We start from the raw sequence: 21,697 nt of genomic DNA on the forward strand, positions 1-21,697 counted from the left end.
TATTTTACCTTTTTAGCTCCTGCCATTTTTTTTGTTTGGGCTATTCATGTTAGGGGGAGATACTTTTATTGCTTTATATGTTTCTTGTTTCAATTGCTTATTGATTTATATTTATGAGTTATTCATTGATATATATCTTTATTGTGTGTTGGTTGAAATCAAGAATTTATTTTGTTTACTTGTATTTTCCACACATGCAGTTATGCATTTTGTTTAGTGTTTCAGGAATATACAGGTTGATTCAATTGAGCTGCTGTCTACACTTGCAACTGGTGGATAGTAGTTAGGATTGGATTTGTTTTTATGAGTATTATTTTTGTAAAGAACTTTTCTTTGTAAACTTTGAGCTTTTAGTTGTGTTTTGTCATGGATTGCCAAAAGGGGAGTTTGTTAGGTTCTAAAGACTTAGGATTTTATGTATTTAGAACTCTAATGTGTATTGTTGGCAAACCATGATCAAAACAAGACGTTTAGTCGTGTTTAGACTTGCTCAAAGTTGGTTTATTTATGTAAAGTTGGAACAACCTGATGCAGAAATTATTAGTGCTTCTCGGGCTGGTTCGATTGATCAAAACTTAGGCTCGATCAATTGAAAATTGGGTCAGATGCGTTTTCTGCAGAATTCCAACTCAGCCCTTGTTTGTTTTAAAACGTTTAGGGTTTTGTAATTTGCCCCAGGTATATAAGGTAAACCCTAGCCGCGTTTTAGTGTTGTTCATATTGCTGTTTATGTAAATCTCTTGTGAGATCTATAAGGAGCTTTCCTTTACACAAGTTTAGGATTATCAAGAAGGAGATTTCTTCAAGAGCTTGACGATCATTTAGTTGCTGCCATAAGAAGTTAAAGAAACACAAACAAGTGTGCTTGTACTTGCTGAAGAATCCAAGAAAGAAGGAGTCCGTGGTTTCGGAGCTTGCACGTGGTTAAGTCAGTAAGTTTCTACTGGTGGGTAGTAATAGGATGTTAGTGGTCTAAGTCCTGTTGAACAACTTTGATTCTTTTATAGTGGATTCAGGTTTACCTTGAGAATAGCTAGGTTAAATCCTCCCCAAGTTTTTATCGGTTTGGTTTCCTTGGTGATCATATCATTGTGTTATTTATCTTTCCGCTACTTTGCATGGTATGATTGTTTGATTGTAATAACCTAGATTTGGAATTTGGACTAAGTAACAACTTGGCTAATTACTTAGGTTAATCCAATTGTGTTTTTAAAGGGTCTAAAAACTATCAAAAACTATATACTCAGTACTCAATATATTTGTGATAATTCTTTATTCTTTACTTTAAATCAATGTAGCTAAAAAAATTAAATAAAATAGTAACAATTATAAATAAATTTCAGTAGTTAAAATATAGTAGTATAAGCAAAATAAAACCAATTAGGATAAGGTTACTTACCTCCAAAAGCTATTCCAAAAGAACTTTTTCTTAACAATTCCTCTAAAATCTTTAGATATCACCTAGAACAATTTTCAAATATTTTTACTCAATAATCAAATAATTTAAGGATATATAATCAATCATGGAAATATACTTAATGTCCTCTATAAAATATAAAGCTTATAGAACTATACAAATGGATTCACTAGAATTATATTTTGTTGAACTAATAACACTTAAACACTAAATTAAAGTTTCTCTAACCAATGATATTCTAACCAATAATATTCCCTTGCATTAATCGAAACTCATATTGCCATGAGGAAGGCAGTAGCCAAAATATCATTGACCTAGGATTTAATATACAACCCCAAAGAAAACGTTAATTCATCCTAACATATATAATCAAAGAAACGTGGCAAAACTAAAAGGACCTAATATATACAAATCCAATAGAAGACCTAATGGCAATATATATACCTATTCTAGGGACCTGCAGAGAACAAAGAGAGAACCATACTCCCACAAAAGCCAATTCCAAACTATAATATATAATCGCAATGGTTTTACTAGCATAATCTCAATGAAACGGTGGCAGCATCATTGACTTATATATATATATATACACATATCCGAAAGAAGATCGTAGGCACAATCATAGATTAGAACTTGTAATTTCGTGGCTCAATTCTAGAATGAAGTCTGTATACACTAACTAAAAGTGTAACAACAGTTTTTGGAAATATCCCTTTTGAAAAATCTAAACATCACTAACATTCCTAAAATCAAATTCTAACTCTTTTAAATTCTTTGTTTCTAATAGATGAAAAATCATACCTGGAACAAATGGTTGCCTCTTCAATTAACTCCAAGGAAAAAATACACCTCATAGCCTCCTTAGTGATGAAACCCTTCTCTACTTGAGTAATTTGGATAGTCTCCTCTCTCAAAATTAAATAAGCTTATGTATAGCTAGGGTTTCAACCCTATTTTCTAAAAACTCTCTTATAATTATAAATTATAAAATTGGGCAACAAAATAAATTTACTTAAATACCCCTCCTTAAAGCTTTTTTTTTTTTTTGGGTATTACAATCTCCCCCACTTATAAGAATTTAGTCCTCTGAATTCATCACAAACTGAACCAATTATCACACTTCCACTGCGCTACTCTAAAGCCACAATTGTATCGATCTATACAAATTTATCACTCATCACCATAGTTCAAAACTATTTTACAACATATGCATAGACTTTTCCTTCACAAGATTTGTAAAATAACAATTTCCAAAGCAATGGAGCCATGATGCTTCCGCTGCATAATGTAATACCACTATAAAATCTCTTACACAATTAGCCATATTCTAAGATTACAAAAAATATAAGATTCTTTAAAGATATCCATATTAGTAGTCTAAATAGCTCTCTAAGTTCCTTTCAATATGAATAAAAGTTCCAAGGCCCATTCGTTTAGGTTAACCCCAATAACTGATTTTCCATCAATTATTAATTTCAATAATATTCCAAGGCCTAAGTAGTCTCCAAAAATTACAACAAGGGAAATCCACGATTTTGAGATTCCCCATAGACCATTGAATGCTAGCATCCTTTTATTTCTCTACCTCAAAATTAAGTAGTGCATCCAAAGTTCCAGTCCTTCCTAAGTTCAAAACAAACTTACAACATATGCATATGTCACTATATCTTTTCTTTCTCAAGTTTTGTAAAATAGAAATTCCAAAGTCTTCATAAATAATCAATTGAGCATTGATATAAGGGTCTATCATAGAACCTCTATCCTAATCACAAATTATCTCCACAAATAAGCAACATTTATTCACCTTTAACCAATAGATGATACTTGGGCTAGAACTCATTGAAGAGTTGGGTTCCTCATAAATATATTTCCTATTATGAAATCATAATCTCTAAGTGTACATCATCTAGAAGGGAATAGTCCATGAAGTATCTCAAACCACTTTTTTTTTTTACCTTGCAAATAATATTGTCCTAGCAGCCTAGAACTAGAGTACGATGCAATTTTATATTATTAACCACTTGTCGACATAAAGCAAAGGTACCACAATGAACTATAATTCAACTTGTAATAGCCTTTCGAAATAAACTCTCTTGCCATCCCAACTCCTTCAATATCCAATAAAAAATACAGATCACTAGTCCAATTCAATACTACCACGTACTTGTGTTCTATCCACCTCATTTTCTATTGAGCCAATCCATTAACTCATATCAGTTAAATTCAAAGAATTACATTTTTGGCATCAAAACTTATTCCCCAGGATATAAAACAATCCTCCAAGTCCATAAAAATAAATTGAGGCCCCTCAAACTTCTAAGTAACACAACATGTCTCAAAACATTTAGGGACTACCTCACACGTAAATTAGGCTATGGTATTCCATGTAGGTCAACCCTAACAAGAACAATGATCACAAAAATTCGGTCCTTAACATTAGAATCCAAAGAAGTCACCGATATATTACTGAATTCTTTAAACACCCTCAAAATTTATATAACAACATATAATATAATGTGAACTACAATAACTGCAAATTGATTTTCCCTTCACACTATGAACTTTCCATTAATTTCCTAACTCCATATAAACTATATAATATAATGTGAACTACAATAACCGCAAATTGATTTTCCCTTCACACTACGAACTTTCCATTAATTTCCTAACTCCATATAAACTAAAATCAAGGAATCGTAGCTCTAACATCAAACCTTAACCCCTAAATAGAGTTCTACAATTTCCAATTCCCTAAAAGAACTCCAAATTTTGAGTAGGGCATATAGTAAACTATCATTCAATAATTTAACCTATGAGGATCTCCTACAGATCAAACTAACCTTAGGTAGGTCGACTATATTAGGCAAAACTATCAAATGAGTTTTCAAAAGATCAGTCACAAAACAGCAGAAAGAATTCCTTTGCTTGTTCTTTTCTCACTCTCTTTTCCTTTTAATGAGAAGAAGAAGTTTTAATAACCAATCTGATCAATTACAAAATTTTCAAGAATAAAATACACCCACTTAATACTAGTATAAGATCATAGAAGTATATCAATTAAAATCCTCCCTTTTCGTATTTATAAGCCATGTATGCATAACCACATAGACATAATATCAAATCCTTCAAATATGACCTAACAAATTATCATATGATGGAACCTCACTTACACTTCTCATCAAGTCATCAAAAGAACACTATCTATGACATAATAACCTTCATAAACAATGATTATAGCCATAATCCCTACTGCGCAAACCTTATTCCAAATAAAATCCTATTATAGAGTTTGCAAGATCATAACCTAAGCTCTGATACCATTAAAATTGTCATGCCCGGAACCCAACTACAAAGATAAGCACGTGACAACTGCTGCATACTTATAAAGTAAGCACCCAACAAGTGTGCAAGGCTTTCTTAGCAACTAAAATTTATCCTCAAAAATTAAAATCAAATAAATCCAAAATACCTCAACAATTTCTTTATGAATAGATCTCCAATAATTTAATAGGAACAAAATCCAAACCTCATGTCCATAATGCCAATTGGCCAATAAATATAAAACTATTAGAAGACCATCCAATTCCAAAATCACTAAGGTTCTTTTCCTGCTCACAACACAATGTTAAAACTCCCAAAACTTGGTATTCTACACAATTTGAAAACTGGAGGGGAAAAAGGGGTGAGTTGACAACTCAATAAGTAACCAAAATCCTAATAAGTTCTATCAAGCAATAAATATGTAAGGTAATAAGATTTAATATGAGTTTTCAAAAGTTATAATGTACTATGGGTTTTCAAGAATAACTTAAGAAGTTTCATAGTCTTAAACTAATAAGTTGCAAATAGATCACGTACTTTAAACTTACAAATATATATATATCATAGATGGTTTAGAAATTAGTCAATTTTCCATATATCAGAAGCTATAACTTACAATAGGTTCTAAAAATACATAAGTAGTTTAAGTGACTCAAAATTGTTAAATACTCAAACATTTCCAAAATCACATATGTAGTTTTAAGGAATCAAAATGGTTCAAATACTCAAACGTAATTTATATTCTTAAAAATCTTATGACTCTGGTCATGCTATATCCTCGTGACTGGGCATCAGAGTACCAATGAATAACCCCCATTACTTGGGTAATAGAGTACTAATGAATAACCCCCATTAGTTTGGGTATCGGAGTACCAATGAATAACCTCCATTGGTTTGGGTATCAGAATACCAATGTATAACCCCCATTGGCTGGGTATCAGAGTACCAATGAATAACTCCCATTGGTTTGGGTATTAGAGTATCAATAAATAACCCCCATTAGATGGGTATCAGAATCAATTCATAGTCAGATTGTTCATAATCATATACATGAAATCATAGTTTCTAACAAAAACATATCTTATTCAAGCATGTATGTAAAAAATCAAATACTTATTATTAAAATATATTTGTAATAATCTTTTACTTGAAATCAGTAATATAATAGAAATAAAAATTCTATGTATCAGAGTCAAAATATAGTCAGATTGTCTAAAATCATATATATCAAATCATAGTTCGAACAAAATATATCTCATTCAAATACATATATATATATAAAGCTATATACTCAGTACTCAATATATTTGTGATAATTCTTTATTCTTTACTTTAAATCAATGTAGCTAAAAAAATTAAATAAAATAGTAACAATTATAAATAAATTAACATAGTAGTATAAGCAAAATAAAACCAATTTGGTTAAGGTTACTTACCTCCAAAAGCTATTCCAAAAGAACTTTTTGTTAACAATTCCTCTAAAATCTTTAGATATCACCTAGAACAATTTTCAAATATTTTTACTCAATAATCAAATAATTTAAGGATATATAATCAATCATGGAAATATACTTAATATCCTCTATAAAATATAAAGCTTATAGAACTATACAAGTGGATTCACTAGGATTATATTTTGCTGAACTAATAACACTTAAACACTAAATTAAAGTTTCTCTAACCAATGATATTCTAACCAATAATATTTCCTTGCATTAATCGAAACTCATATTGCCATGAGGAAGGCAGTAGCCAAAATATCATTGACCTAGGATTTAATATACAACCCCAAAGAAAACGTTAATTCATCCTAACATATATAATCAAAGAAACGTGGTAAAACTAAAAGGACCTAATATATACAAATCCAATAGAAGACCTAATGGCAATATATATACCTATTCTAGGGACCCGCAGAAAAAAAAGAGAGAACCATACTCCCACAAAAGCCAATTCCAAACTTTAATATATAACCTCAATGGTTTTACTAGCACAATCTCAATGAAATGATGACAGCATCATTGACTTATTTATATATATATACACATATCCGAAAGAAGATTGTAGGCACAATCGTAGATTAGAACTTGAAATTCCATGGCTCAATTCAAGAATGAAGTCCCTATACACTAACTAAAAGTGTAACAACAGTTCTCGGAAATATCCCTTTTGAAAAATCTAAACATCACTAACGTTCCTAAAATCAAATTCTAACTCTTTTAAATTCTTTGTTTCTAATAGATGAAAAATCATACCTGGAACAAATGGTTGCCTCTTCAATTAACTCCAAGGAAAAAATACACCTCATAGCCTCCTTAGTGATGAAACCCTTCTCTGCTTGAGTAATTTGGATAGTCTCCTCTCTCAAAACTAAATAAGCTTATATATAGCTAGGGTTTCAACCTTATTTTCTAAAAACTCTCTTATAATTATAAATTATAAAATTGGCCCCACAAAATAAATTTACTTAAATACCCCTCCATAAATCCTTTTTTTTTTTTTTTGGTTGGGTATTACATAGCCAAACCATTACCTGCTGTGAGTGAAGCTATTTAACGTGTTTGGCCTTGTCCAAATTGCCCGGACCAATACTTCCCTATAGCTCCCCGCCTCTCTTCATTCCATTGTTAATCATTGGAAAAGGCCAGGGAAATAAATCTTCATATCAGTAGATCATGTCTATAGTCTTCCTAGATTTCATGCCATTGGACATTCACACAACACATGCATCATTGTTTCAATGTATTCATTCTATGCCCCAAATTCTTTATGGATGAATTGGCATAAAATTATTTTTTTGGCATTAAATTTAAATCTCCCTCACCACCATAATGTTGGGGAAAACAAAACAGAATAGAGTTAACAAATTAGATATAACGTTATCTAAGGGGGGGGGGGGGAAATGTCAGATATAGCATTAGAGAAATAAATATTTAAATGAATAAGTTCATTTAAACATACATACCTGATAAAGTCTTCCATATATGCACACCTTAAGTAAGTACATTTCCACAAATCATATATAGCCTATTGGAAGGATCTTTAGGCTACAATTTAACTATGAATTTAGGGCTGTGAATTAATAATTTCATACAAATATATATACATTATGATGAGAACATTTCCTGACTCGAAGGGCTGTTGTTGGTTTAGTTTGCATTGATTTGGTGTAATACCCCGGAAAAAAAAGAAAAAGAAAAAAAAAGGATTTAAGGAGGGGTATTTAAGTAAATTTATTTTGTGGGGCCAATTTTATAATTTATAATTATAAGAGAGTTTTTAGAAAATAAGGTTGAAACCCTAGCTATATATAAGCTTATTTAGTTTTGAGAGAGGAGACTATCCAAATTACTCAAGTAGAGAAGGGTTTCATCACTAAGGAGGCTATGAGGTGTATTTTTTCCTTGGAGTTAATTGAAGAGGCAACCATTTGTTCCAGGTATGATTTTTCATCTATTAGAAACAAAGAATTTAAAAGAGTTAGAATTTGATATTAGGAACGTTAGTGATGTTTTGATTTTTCAAAAGGGATATTTCCGAGAACTGTTGTTACACTTTTAGTTAGTGTATATGGACTTCATTCTTGAATTGAGCCACAAAATTACAAGTTCTAATCTATGATTGTGCCTACAATCTTCTTTCGAATATGTGTGTGTATATATATATATATTTATAAATAAGTCAATGATGCTGCCACCATTTCATTGAGATTATGCTAGTAAAACCATTGAGGTTATATATTAAAGTTTGGAATTGGCTTTTGTGGGAGTATGGTTCTCTCTTTGTTCTCTGCGGGTCCCTAGAATAGGTATATATATTGCCATTAGGTCTTCTATTGGATTTGTATATATTAGGTCCTTTTAGTTTTGCCACGTTTCTTTGATTATATATGTTAGGATGAATTAACATTTTCTTTGGGGTTGTATATTAAATCCTAGGTCAATGATATTTTGGCTACTGCCTTCCTCATGGCAATATGAGTTTCGATTAATGCAAGGGAATATTATTGGTTAGAATATCATTGGTTAGAGAAACTTTAATTTAGTGTTTAAGTATTATTAGTTCAGCAAAATATAATCCTAGTGAGTCCATTTGTATAGTTCTATAAGCTTTATATTTTATAGAGGATATTAAGTATATTTCCCTGATTGATTATATATCCTTAAATTATGTTATAATTGAGTAAAAATATTTGAAAATTGTTCTAGGTGATATCTAAATATTTTAGAGGAATTGTTAAGAAAAAGTTCTTTTGAAATAGCTTTTGGGGGTAAGTAACCTTATCCTAATTGGTTTTATTTTGCTTATACTACTATATTTTAACTACTGAAATTTATTTATAATTGTTACTATTTTATTTAATTGTTTTAGCTACATTGATTTAAAGTAAAGAATAAAGAATTATCACAAATATATTGAGTACTGAGTATATAGTTTTATATATATGTATTTGAATGAGATATATTTTGTTCGAACTATGATTTGATATATATGATTTTAGACAATTTGACTATATTTTTGACTCTGATACATAGAATTTTTATTTCTATTGTATTACTGATTTCAAGTAAAAGATTATTACAAATATATTTTAATATTAAGTATATGATTTTTTACATACATACTTGAATAAGATATGTTCTTTTTAGAAACTATGATTTCAAGTATATGATTATGAACAATCTGACTATGAATTGATTCTAATACCCAGCTAGTAGGGGTTATTCATTGATACTCCGATACCCAAACCAATGGGGGTTATTCATTGGTACTTTGATACCCAGCCAATGGGGGTTATTTATTGGTACTCTGATACCCAAGCAATAGGGGTTATTCATTGGTACTCTGATGCCCAGTCACAAGGATATAGCATGACCATAGTCATAAGATTTTTTAGAGTATAAATTACGTTTGAGTATTTGAACCATTTTGATTCCTTAAAACCACATATGTGATATTGGAAATGTTTGAGTATTTAACTATTTTGAGTCTTAAACTGCTTATGTATTTTTAGAACCTATTGTAAGTTATAACTTCTAATATATGAAAAATTGACTAATTTCTAAACTATTTATGATATATATATTTGTAAGGTTAAAGTATGTGATCTATTTGCAACTTATTATTTTAAGACTATGAAACTTCTTAAGTTATTCTTGAAAACCCGTAGTATATTATAACTTTTGAAAACTCATATTACATCTTATTACCTTATAGATCTATTGCTTGATAGAACTTATTAGGATTTTGGTTACTTATTGAGTTGTCAACTCGCCCCTTTTTCCCCTCCAGTTTTCAGATTGTGAAGAATACCAAGTTTTGGGAGTTTTGGCATTGTGTTGTGAGCTGGAAAAGAAGCTTAGTAATTTTGGAATTGGATGGTCTTCTAATAGTGTTATATTTATTGGCCAATTGGCATTATGGACATGAGGTTTGGATTTTGTTCCTATTAAATTATTGGAGATCTATTCATAAAGAAATTATTGAGGTATTTTGGATTTATTTGATTTTAATTTTTGAGGATAAATTTTAGTTGCTAAGAAAGCCTTGCACACTTGTAGGGTGCTTACTTTATAAGCATGCGGCGGTTGTCATGTGCCTATCTTTATAGTTGGGTTCAGGGCGTGACAAGCTAAAACACTGCTTTAAGAGTCAAGACTACAAACATGCAAGTTAACACTAGTGGGCAAGACACGAGGACAATGCAAGTTATAAGTGTTTTTATGAGAAAAATGGGTTACTTTGTTCATCCTTAATGGCTAGCTATGGGAAATAAAACTTTCTATACTTAATTTTCAAACAAAATAATAGTGTATTGCATTTGAAGATGGTGATGTGAAGTATTTGGAGAGAGATATATATGCATTTGAAAGTTGATGATGTGAAGGAAGGGTACCTATTAAGTAGACCCTTCCTTTGTATATTAAAGATAAAGTTTCCTTTGGCTTATGACATAAAAAATCATGTGTTAAATTTGGACAAAAATATCAGTATACATGATGAGAAGAAGGGGATTATCATTCAATATTTTATGGTTTGAACTTTGAAGGTTCTACTACCAATCTTTGGTAAAATTTTCAGAACATGTTCAATAAAATGGTACTTTTAAATAACAAAAGCAACTTGGTAGACCCATTAATTTGAGATCTCAATCGCACTGGATGAAGAAGAGTCCAAAGTTTATTTATTGCATTGCATTATCAAGAGACATCCATTTTAGATTGAAAGTTCAAAAATGTGTATAAACACCCTTGAACGTTTAGACCCCCAAATTACAACTTAACCAATTCAAGCATTATGTCAAACAACTAGTGTGCGGAAACTTAACATAAGCTATAATATGGAATTGGTAAAAACTATCTAAGCCAAAATAAAATCACAACCCACAGCAGATAATAAAAAGGCAAAGATAGAGAGGAAGGAAGATGCAAACACAAAGACAACACGCGATGTGTTATCGAAGAGGAAACCGAAGCCCTCGACGTAAAACCTCTCCGCCGCCCTCCAAGCGGTAAACAATCCACTAGAAAATATAGTTAGGATACATGGACAGCAATAGACCCTCCAAGCCTTATCTACCCAGTGCACCTAAGCCCTCCAAGCTTCTTGCTCCAACGAGGTTGCGCCAAACTTTTTTCTTTTCTAGCTTCCCGGATTCCGCTACTAGACCGTAGCATCAACCAATGAAGATTGGTTCCTTCCTAACTGCTTTCCAGAAATCCAAACAGCTCTCTCACAGTAATGAAAATGGTGAGAACCAGGTTTGGTAAGATGCCTCTCAAGGATTTGACAATGGAGAGGAAGAGAGTTGAGGAATTTGAAGAGACTATAATGTATAGATTGTTGGTGAATCAATCTTGTTTTTCTTTAGAGTTTCTCTCTCAAAATTCTCTCTAGAAGCTCTCTTACTTTTGTGGGTAAAAGGGGTATTTATACTGGAGTGGGAGAGGAATGTGAAACGTCAGGATTTACAAAACAGGGGTGGCTCGCGGCTTGAACTCGCAGCTTGACTAAGTCGCAAGATCCAGTCGCGAGATAACCATATGGCCAGTTGTCCTGTTTTGTCCTGTAGTGCTCCAGCTAGCATGACTGTTCACCTTCCGGCATGCTTGGCACGTGTGCTGCGTCTGGTGGCTTGCAGCCGCGAGTCACCTGTGAGACCAAGCCGCGAGTCTCTGTTTTCTTGTACACTCTTGAGCAAACAATACTCTATCTCACTCACTACCCTTACAACAAACCCACCTAAATACAGGGTTACTAAATGCTGAAATACAAGCAAATTTGGCACGGAATAAAGCCAATTAGATGGTTGAATAAATTCAACCTTACAGATTGATTGCCCAAAAAAAGTCCATTTTAGATTTTCTGTCAAGTATTATTTTATTTTAAAACTGTTCTTTTCATTTTGCGTGTGCTCAAATGGTCTTCTATTTTATTTTATTTTTAAAAGACAACTTTTTATTCACCATAATTCAAGATTGATGCATTTTTTAATCATAACTAGCCTCCGAGCACAAGCTCACGTGCATGCTCGGAAGCTCTTCTTTCTTCTTCTTCTTTTTTTGGAAAAAAGTTACTAATTTACGTTAATTATAATTTGAGATTACTATATTTTTCAATCACAAAAAAACCTAAGGGTGTGATGAAAAATTATTTCACCTGCTAATGCATAATACTCATCACAACCCTAAGTTTTTTTGTGATTGGAAAATGTAGTAATCCCAAATTATAATTGATACATATTATTAACTTTTTTTCACCCAAAAAAAAAAGCCTCTGAGCATGCACATGAGCGTGTGCTCAAAGGCCAGTATAATATTAAGATACTGCTACATTGGGGTACAATGGTAATTTTCAGGTTGTAAAGAGTGTAGTAAATCACTACCTATATGCCTGTATGAACATGCTAATTATTATTTTATTTTTTTTTTTGTTTATAAATGAGAAAAAAGATTTTGTCATCTTAGATTCAGTCAGGTTGTGTCCAAATCTATCAATGCCTTAAAATAACATATTCATAAAATGAAAATGGTAAGATGGATGAGTAAAAATAAGCGGAAAGATAAGATTTGATTCATTTTCAAACTTAGAAAAAGCAAAGGAGGACACAATTTCCTCTCTTTTTCGACTGACCCACTATTTTTTTTTCCCTCACGTAAGATTCTTCTTTTCACACAAGCTTTCTTCTTATTTTTTATTTTATTTTATTAATGTACATATGTGTTTGTATGTCATGATACGGTTAACAGATACTGTGACAAGGAAATAGGGCAAATGACATGTTGATTGTTGGAGTACAATGGTGATGTCAAGGTAGAAAAGAACAGTGTTTTGGTCCTGGTTGTAATTTTTGTCCGCATGTGTTTCCAAGTGGCAGACAAGAAATTAGTCTTTCATTTGGTTTGGCTTCTTAACTACTAACTAGGTTAGTCTGAACTTTACTTGACCTGGGTTTTATACCCAAATCTAAAAGCTCGAAATGTGTGAAAACACAAGAGCTTGTTTAGACCCCCAATTCAAATTACGGATTGATTGATTTTACACTAACTTAATACTATGTGCGGAATAGTGTAAAAGCAAGCATACAAGCAAGAGAGCTACTCTGATCCATATTTAAAGTAACACAGCAGTAAAATGAAATGAACAAGAGTAGGGAAGAGAGATGCAAACACAGATAACACCGAGACGTGTTATCGAAGAGGACACCGAAGAACTCGGCAAAAAACCTCTCCACCGCCCTTCAAGCGGTAATTGATCCACTAGACAATCAATTAGGATATATGGGTGAGCAAGAGACCCTCCAAGCCTAATCTACCCTCTGCACCTAAGCCCTCCAAGCTCCTACTCCAACAAGGCTTCTCGAAACCGTGTCTTATCTAGCTCTTCGGATCCTGCAACAAGTTCCATGTTGCATCTACCATCCTTGGCTTCTTCCAATGTTTCCCAGCAGCACCAAAACCTCACTAGACACTCTCAAAAGGTGTGGTAAGTGTTTGGACTATTGACCTCTCAATGGTATGGAAATGGAGAGGTAGGAGATGAGGAAATTCCACAAACAAATGTGTAGAGAATTGTTGGTATAATAATTTCTAACTCTCAAGTGTTTTAACTAGGGTTTTCTCTTAGAAGCTCTCTATCACAATTATGGGTAATAAGGGTATATATAACTAGTCGCTAACTCGTGCGATGCACGGGAAAATTATTGTGTATAAAGATGTAAACAATTTTTTTTCTCTTCCTCTTTTATTATACATTAGGATTTCAGTCTCATAGTTTCCTATCCTTGATATGAAACAATAAATTATGTAATGAAAAATAGAAATCAAACTTAAGTTTAAATTAAAATGAATATGGTCATTCTTGAGCTATCTTTAACCTTTAATTGAATTCTATACCTGATAAGAGAAATGACAAATATAATGTTAATATCATATTAGTTTTTGTGTATTTTAATATAAATACATTAAAAACTTGAATCCAAAACAAAGCACTTACTGATCTTTGAAATTTGCAGTTTTAGGAATTTCCAAATCAATATAAACTCTTATTCCACTTGTTGATGATAAGTTATACTCTCCTGCAATGCACAAAATTTATTAAAAAAAAGTACAATTATCTATTGGGTAGTGACTTACTGACTCCATTTGAATATGACATTAGCTTCAAAATCACTTATCAGTACTTCAACAATCTTACATTATAAGTATATCTAACATGACCATAATCAACAATCTTACTTTTCCTATATATCTCTCACTTTGAAATGTACATAATTTAAGAAAAGTTCAAAGTACCAGTAATATAGATGCAGAAATGAGCAGTACAAAAAACATATGAATCCAACAGGACCTAGCACCTCTAGGACCAAAAGGTGAACTGAATTTGCATATCCAATTTCAAGGGCCATATTTACATTGATTGAAAAGTGGATATAGCATCAAATGTCCAGCCTGAAAAGGTTGAAGACATTTGGAACTTGAGAGGGATATTGAACACCTCATGGCATCGAGTTGAAGTTCGAATTGGTCACTCAAATATGTAGACCAATGTCGAAACAGTATCAAATAAGTAATTGAATGGCTCAACACCCTTTTCCTTTTTTAACTCTTGGTTTAATTGAACCCCATTGCTTTCCTTAATCTCATTTACAAAAAACAATAATTTCAACATGTTGGATACCATTCAGTGGATATTATTTTGAATATTCTGTGGTGTGCAAGTGGCAGTTCAAAACTCTCATCAACCTTGCTTCTTATTTGCCAAGATTTTTACCAAGACTTTTACTTGATGGATGTTAAAAGCCAATCCTATCAGGTCTTATATGCATGGACTCTAATTAGCCATGCTTTTATCAGGAAGCTATGACCTTTGTAGGTCCAAAGGTAGACTTACTGTATGACCTTGGTTGCACCAGGTTTTTACTTTTTCCTGTAAGGTTTTCCACAATGGTCAATTGAAACCATTCTAGTCTGGTCATATCCAACTGCAATTGTAGTACATCTCTCTCATTTCACATAAGGGTGGGCTCTATGTACAGGGATCCAGCTCATTCTTATGTGAGAACTTGAGAAGAGGAGGATATAGTATATGTATACTCATGGATTGTCACACCATCTCAACCATCTAATATTTGTACAAATTCTTCTAAAGGCTAAATTGTTAAACTATGCATAATAACTTAAAAAGAGAAATAGAGAAGAGAAATGAACTTGCCTTTAAATGTCTTGACAATTAAACATGTAGCTATTATGATAAAAGGGCTTGGATTTTCAGTAAAGAAGCATATTATCAATAAATATGCAAGAAACAATACAGAATAAAGGAAAGATTGGTAAATACCTTACTGTGCTCGTCTTGTAGTTGTATTACCAAATAACCCAGATAACAAAATGCCAAATCCCTACCTACAAAACAGTAAGAATCCGATTTTTAGCCAACATTCAAGAAATATTAATAGAAGTATGTATGAACTTTTTTGTTGATTGGAAGTAAACTTAAGGAGCAACAATATTTAAAGAGAAAGCCAACAATATTTGATTGAAAATTTTCATCTTTTTTCAATAGTTTTGACAGAAATTTGTATAATTCAACATTTAGAGAGAAATAATTGAAAAAGTAAATTATAGTAATTGACTACTTACAAAACATATGGTGACTTCTTTAGGGATTTGATGAATATTACTTTAGAATTCATTCAAAAATACCAATCTAAGAGGCATTTTATCTTCTAAAAAACCATATTAAAATGATTTGGAGGAGGTGTGTAATTATCCTCACTTTCAATCGGTTGTCACTGGGTAGAGAAGCAGATGAAAAGCATATAGAAAAACCAAAAGAGAAATTAATAGTTCAATTTAACTGAATTAAAAAAAAAAAAAAAAAAAAAAAAAAAAAAAAAAAAAAAAACCACGATTGAGACAGTAAATTCAACATATTCAACATCAAACCACCAACAAACTCACCATCTGGGTTATTAAAAATCAACATTCAACATAATCCGATTTTTAGCCAACATTGAAGAAAGTCTTTACACATATTTACAGATTAATAGTAAACTCACCTGACTTTCAAAATTACCCGTAGAATACCGCAAGGTCATGTTTGATAGATAAAAGTTGCTCCTGGCCCTTAGGGTTAGGATGGGTTGAATCTGAGAGGGTTTAGTTTGCATCTTGTAGTGAGAATCTATATTCAAGATGATTTCAAATAAGTCAAAGGTTGGGGTCTCTGCGACTCAATTGGGGAGAGACGTTGGCGGCGTTTTGTGATAAAAATTCCTCAAGTTGTTGAAGAGGCTGGGTCTGAAGTCAGTGTGTAGGGTTTTAAACCAATTAGGCTAAACACTTTGAAATAGGAAAAGAGTCCTAAATGCTTTGAAATAGGTTTTTTTTTTTTTTTTGATAAGTATCCGATTTTGTTTTTGTTTTGAAAAAAGAGTTTTTAATTTTATTTTTTTATTGTGCTGACGTGGAAAATTGAAAAAATAGTTTTTAATTTTATTTTTTATTGTGCTGACGTGAAAAATTGTGGGAGTTTCAGAGGCTTCGGTTTTATATATATATATATATATATATATATAAATGAGGGTACAAAAAGTGTGTATCAGGCAGTATAGACTGGCAGAACAGAATGTCTTGCGGGTGTCTCGCGAGAAGGCCTTACCCGCGAGATACTTGCGAGACACAGTTGTCTCCATCTATACAGAGTCTTCACATTCCAGTCATATGCAAGGCACATGCTTCACTTCGCGGGAAGCTTAGTCACGAGACACCCACGAGAATTCTTTTGGCTTCACTTGCTTGAGTCTTCACACTATCTCACTCTAACACACAACCCTTACAATCACATCCCACAATAAATACAGGGTACACAAGATTGAATAAAATTACAATAAAATTTGGCACGGAATAAAAGCCAACAAAATACATATTTGTAAATCACAACTTCACAATCTCCTCCTTTGGCTATTCCGTGACAAAACCCCTAACATAGACTTTAGACTTAAACGTGAGTTTAGGAACAATGGCAAAACTCACTCACACCTAATCTAGAAACTGTGAAGCACTTGTAGTTTATACCTGTAACCTGAAACACTCGCACACAAACAAAACTTTCATTAAGCTTATGACAAGTTGAACACAAGGTATGAGCAAGAGCAAGCATAAAGTGACCAAGTTTGTAAACATTTGATAAAATGTAAACAAAAAAATTGATCACACAAGGTCAGTCATTAAAGAATGACTCCAATGAACATATAACAAGTAAATGTTCATCTGGACATGTATAATAAAGCAATCACTTATGATTACTTGCATGTCCAATCACACAACCAATGTAAAATACACGAAATATATGCATCTAGGAACAATCCTACCAGGGCACAAGTGTGAAATACTTAAGATATTTTAGCAATATCTAAAAGTACACAGAGAATGCTACATAAGCATTGAGATAGTCATAAACAAAAACAAATACTGAATATTAAACCATAGAGTACTACAGCTTTAAATAAATCAGTAAAAACATAAACAAGAACTATTAGTTATAAAAACTAAAAATGGTTTGAACCAAAATAACTATTTTTATGTGTTAGCTTTTCAAACTCCCCTTTTTACTATGCAGGCTCTCCCTCAGCTCCCTCTCAAAATTTTCTCCCCCTTTTTAACCGGAATGGCCAAAGGGCTAGAATGCCTCAGACTCTAAGTCAGAACCATGATCGACGGACAACTCCTCTATCTGAGTAGATAAGGCTATGATCTGTCCTTGAACATAAGTGAACTAGTTTGCTGTATGCTGTACATGGGAATCCAGCATTGTGTACATCTGCTCAACTCTGGCTAGAATGCGATCAAGTCTATCTAGTCCTCGTGCTGGTGCTAAGGAAGATGGTTGTGTTGACGTTTCTGGAGCGGAAGTAAATCTGTCAATCTCCCCCTCTGTATCTCCACTCTCGCCCTCAACATGATCCTGTGGTATCGTGTGTACACCAGTTTTGGAGCCCTTGATGTGAGCGGTGCTCCTATTAATTGTGTATGCACCAATGGGATAGTCCCTCTGAACTACTGTCAGACCACTCGAGATTTTGAACCTTGTCTTCGCAATCAGTCCCATAATCAGTGAGGGAAATGGAATTACAGTTCTTGAATTCTGCTTCACAATACTCTTCTTCAACAAATGGAAGATATGTCCACAAATATCTTTCTCTTTTTGGGTAAAGAGATCATACAAAAATCTTGTCCTTGGAATAGATAAAGTGGTGAGGTTGGTGACTGGATATAAGTTGTGGATCATCACATATGCCAAAGCTCTCATCTCCGGTGAAAATGGTATTGTGTTTATGGATGATTTCTTCGGTATGCCACCAAGTGTCCTTATCATCTCATCAGTAGATCCTAATCTATCCTCATACTGCACTGCAATTGGCTGTGAGGTTGGATGAACTTCCAAAAAATCTTGGATGATCTCCCTTGTAATCGCAAATTCTTTGTGCCTTACCCAGCACTCGATACGATCTCCGTCTATAGCAGCATTGGGGAAGAACTCCCTTATGATCTCTGAATAGACAACCTCAACCGAGTTCAAGAGTTTGGTCTATGTCTTTTCTTTAAACACCGCAGGGATGAAAGTGCCCTCAAGGGATTCTAAATTGATCACCCTTTCCATTATAATGGTTGCTCCCTTGTAGTAATCATTAAACTTCACGTCAGCATCAGCAGACTTGAAATGATCAAACTCAGTGCGTGCGTGTTTGGAAGATGGCTTCTTGGTGGCTGCATGCTTAGTAGGAGCCATCTATGCAAAGGAATGCAAAAACAGAAAAGAACCAAATGTAGAAACACAAAACAGAATACAATAAACTTGATTAGTTTCACATTAGTTCAACTTAAAGGTAAAACAACCTAAAACATAGAAGAACAACTCAAAAATAGAGTAAATAAACACAAAACAACATGCTAAAGATGTTAAACCATGTAATTAGACTCACAATGCATGAAAGAAGTGAGTGTGTCTATATGTTCATAGGTTGTGCATTTGGTGATGCATGTGTATGCATTTGGAGGTGCATGAGGTGTGCCTAGAGATGCCTAAGTGTGCACAGTGTGTGCAAGGCATGGCATTTGAGAACAAAGCGAGTTAAACACATCCAAAGCATGTGAAACAAGTTCAATCAAAGTAAACTTCAATTAAAGGAACTCATTTGAGTCCAATACAACCAAAGAATGTCACTTGGACATTCTGTCAAACATCTAACATGCAACAGTTTATAAACACTATGAAAAATGCATAACATGATGAAACATGCCTCAATACAAGTTCAAATTGCCACAAGGGGCCAGCACAGAGACACAAACATCAAATGGAACTCAACCTAGTCAAGATTTTGGAAAAAATTTCTCAAAAATTACGAACCCCAACCCATTTTCGAAAAAAACCCCAATTTCGAGAACCCTAACTAATTTTATGCATAATCTATGAAAAACAAAAGGTAAAAAGTTGTAGAAAACATACCTTAAAGTCAAAAACGCAAAAAAGAAGCTTGGAATTGACAGGGTTTAAGAGAAAATTGATTTTGGATTGAGACAGGTTCGAGAGACTTATGCGAGGGAAATGAAGAAAGTTTGAAAACATGTCACATCTACTACATTTAGACTAAAAACAAACATTTTTCGTGGGTTAGGCAGTAGTGAATTAGTCGCAAAACAGTCGCGAAAAGAACCACTGAAGCATAAATGCTTTCGCGAGAAGCTGTTAGTCGCGAATTAGGCGCGAGATAGTCGTGAAAGTTTCTGTGTGATTTTGTGAAAAATCCAGTTTTTGCCTGAAAACCATTTCGCGAGAAAAGGTTAGTCCCAAAATACTCGCGAGGCAGTAGCCAGAGTTTCTGTATGAAAAATATGACTTTTGATTTCCCTCAAGCACATTTCGCGGGAAGCTCTAAGTCGCGAGCTTCTTGCAAAATAGCCTCTGAACTAGGTTTTGATGAAAAACACAAAAATGCATTTTGAACAAAAACTGGAAACATGAAAGTACAAAATCACTTTCAAAAAAAATATAAAACACTCAAAAATCTTTTTGGGTTTGATTAGCAAGTATTTGAGCATACACATCACATTTGACCTTGTACAATCACAAAAATGAGATAGACATTATTTGAACAAAGTCTCTTGTGTTGTGTGTGAGTATCAAATATGGAATAGTCAATAGTCCAGAGTGATACTTTAATGATCAATTCAATCAAGTCATACACAACTGGTACGAAATCAAATGGTCTATCTCTATTATAGAAATGAGCATATATGACCTCCCACAAGAGAATGACTACAATTCTTAGAAGCTTTTCATTTGGCCTCTGCATAATTCATTATAATTGATCCTTTTTAGATATTTCATCTCTTTTTGAGATTGGTGCTTGAAATTTTTTATATTTCAACAATGAGAGTTAGCCTTTGGCTTTTGAGCACCTTTTCATTTTAATTTAAAAGTCTCTTTCCCTTTTTCTTAGTCAAATACTAGTATGTGCGACAGGCTTTTGCAGCTCAATATCTCTTTTTATTTGGAGATTTACATTTGGTGAGCTCTATAACAAAAACATAAAAATAAAGTGGGAAGAGATATAGGCACAAGCCTATGCAAGTATCAAGACCATCAAAACTATTGACCAATCATTCATGACAAGCTTGAAGATCTATTTACAACAATTACACATAAATTTCAGGATTTCTCTCACAAAGATTTATGTGCATACAGAACAAGCTAGGCTCGTAAATACACTACACCATAAGTACGAAGGTATTAGGTGAAACTCACATGTGATATACAAAAAAATAAGCGATCAAACTTTTTGAAGATTTTTCAATTTTTATGGGTTTTTGAATTTTTAAACACACTAAAAAACAGAACAAGAAAAGTAAGATCAATAACAAAAAAAAAAAAAAATTGTAAAAGAGACATGCTATAGACAGAAATTAGTGCATGATATGATGCTTGAACCTATGATCCTAAGCATTGGAAGTATTGATGCATGGACATAGGAGATAATCATGCATGAGTACCCCTCTTCACTCACACGTCATGTGCGTTTGGGATGATATCCCTACAGGATTGGGTACGTGAATTGTGACCTCCAAACCTGCTGTTGAAGTTCGCCAAACAAGTGGTGAATGCCTCAATCATCTTCATTACATTCATCACACCAGAATCTTCGTTTTGACTTCCTGGTTGCCCAACAGTCCAATTTCTCCTGTCATCTCTTGGTCCTCTTGACCTTTGATCCCTAGCATTATTTAATGCTCTCAGCTTATGACAATTAGGTTTGGTGTGCCCTTGTATTCCACAATAATGGCATACATGGTTTGATCTCGGATCTCTTTGTGATTTTGGAGGAGATCTCCCTTTGGCTTCAGACTTGATCGTTGATTGGTTGTGAGGCTTGTTCAACACCTTTTGCTCAGCCATATT

The 21,697-nt window shown here is 33.1% G+C and overlaps 1 long non-coding RNA gene across 1 annotated transcript; it reads right to left on the reverse strand.

Annotated features, from left to right (window-relative positions):
- Window positions 1-14,286: 14,286 nt before the first annotated feature.
- LOC115984194 lies at window positions 14,287-16,391 on the reverse strand. Its single transcript, XR_004090423.1, has 3 exons — window positions 16,299-16,391; window positions 15,578-15,642; window positions 14,287-14,315 (listed from the first exon to the last, which is right to left on the reverse strand). It is a non-coding gene; the product is annotated as an uncharacterized LOC115984194 (long non-coding RNA).
- Between the last annotated feature and the right edge of the window lie 5,306 nt (window positions 16,392-21,697).

The sequence above is a fragment of the Quercus lobata genome, chromosome 4 (genome assembly GCF_001633185.2).
Source record: "Quercus lobata isolate SW786 chromosome 4, ValleyOak3.0 Primary Assembly, whole genome shotgun sequence".
NCBI lineage: Eukaryota > Viridiplantae > Streptophyta > Magnoliopsida > Fagales > Fagaceae > Quercus > Quercus lobata.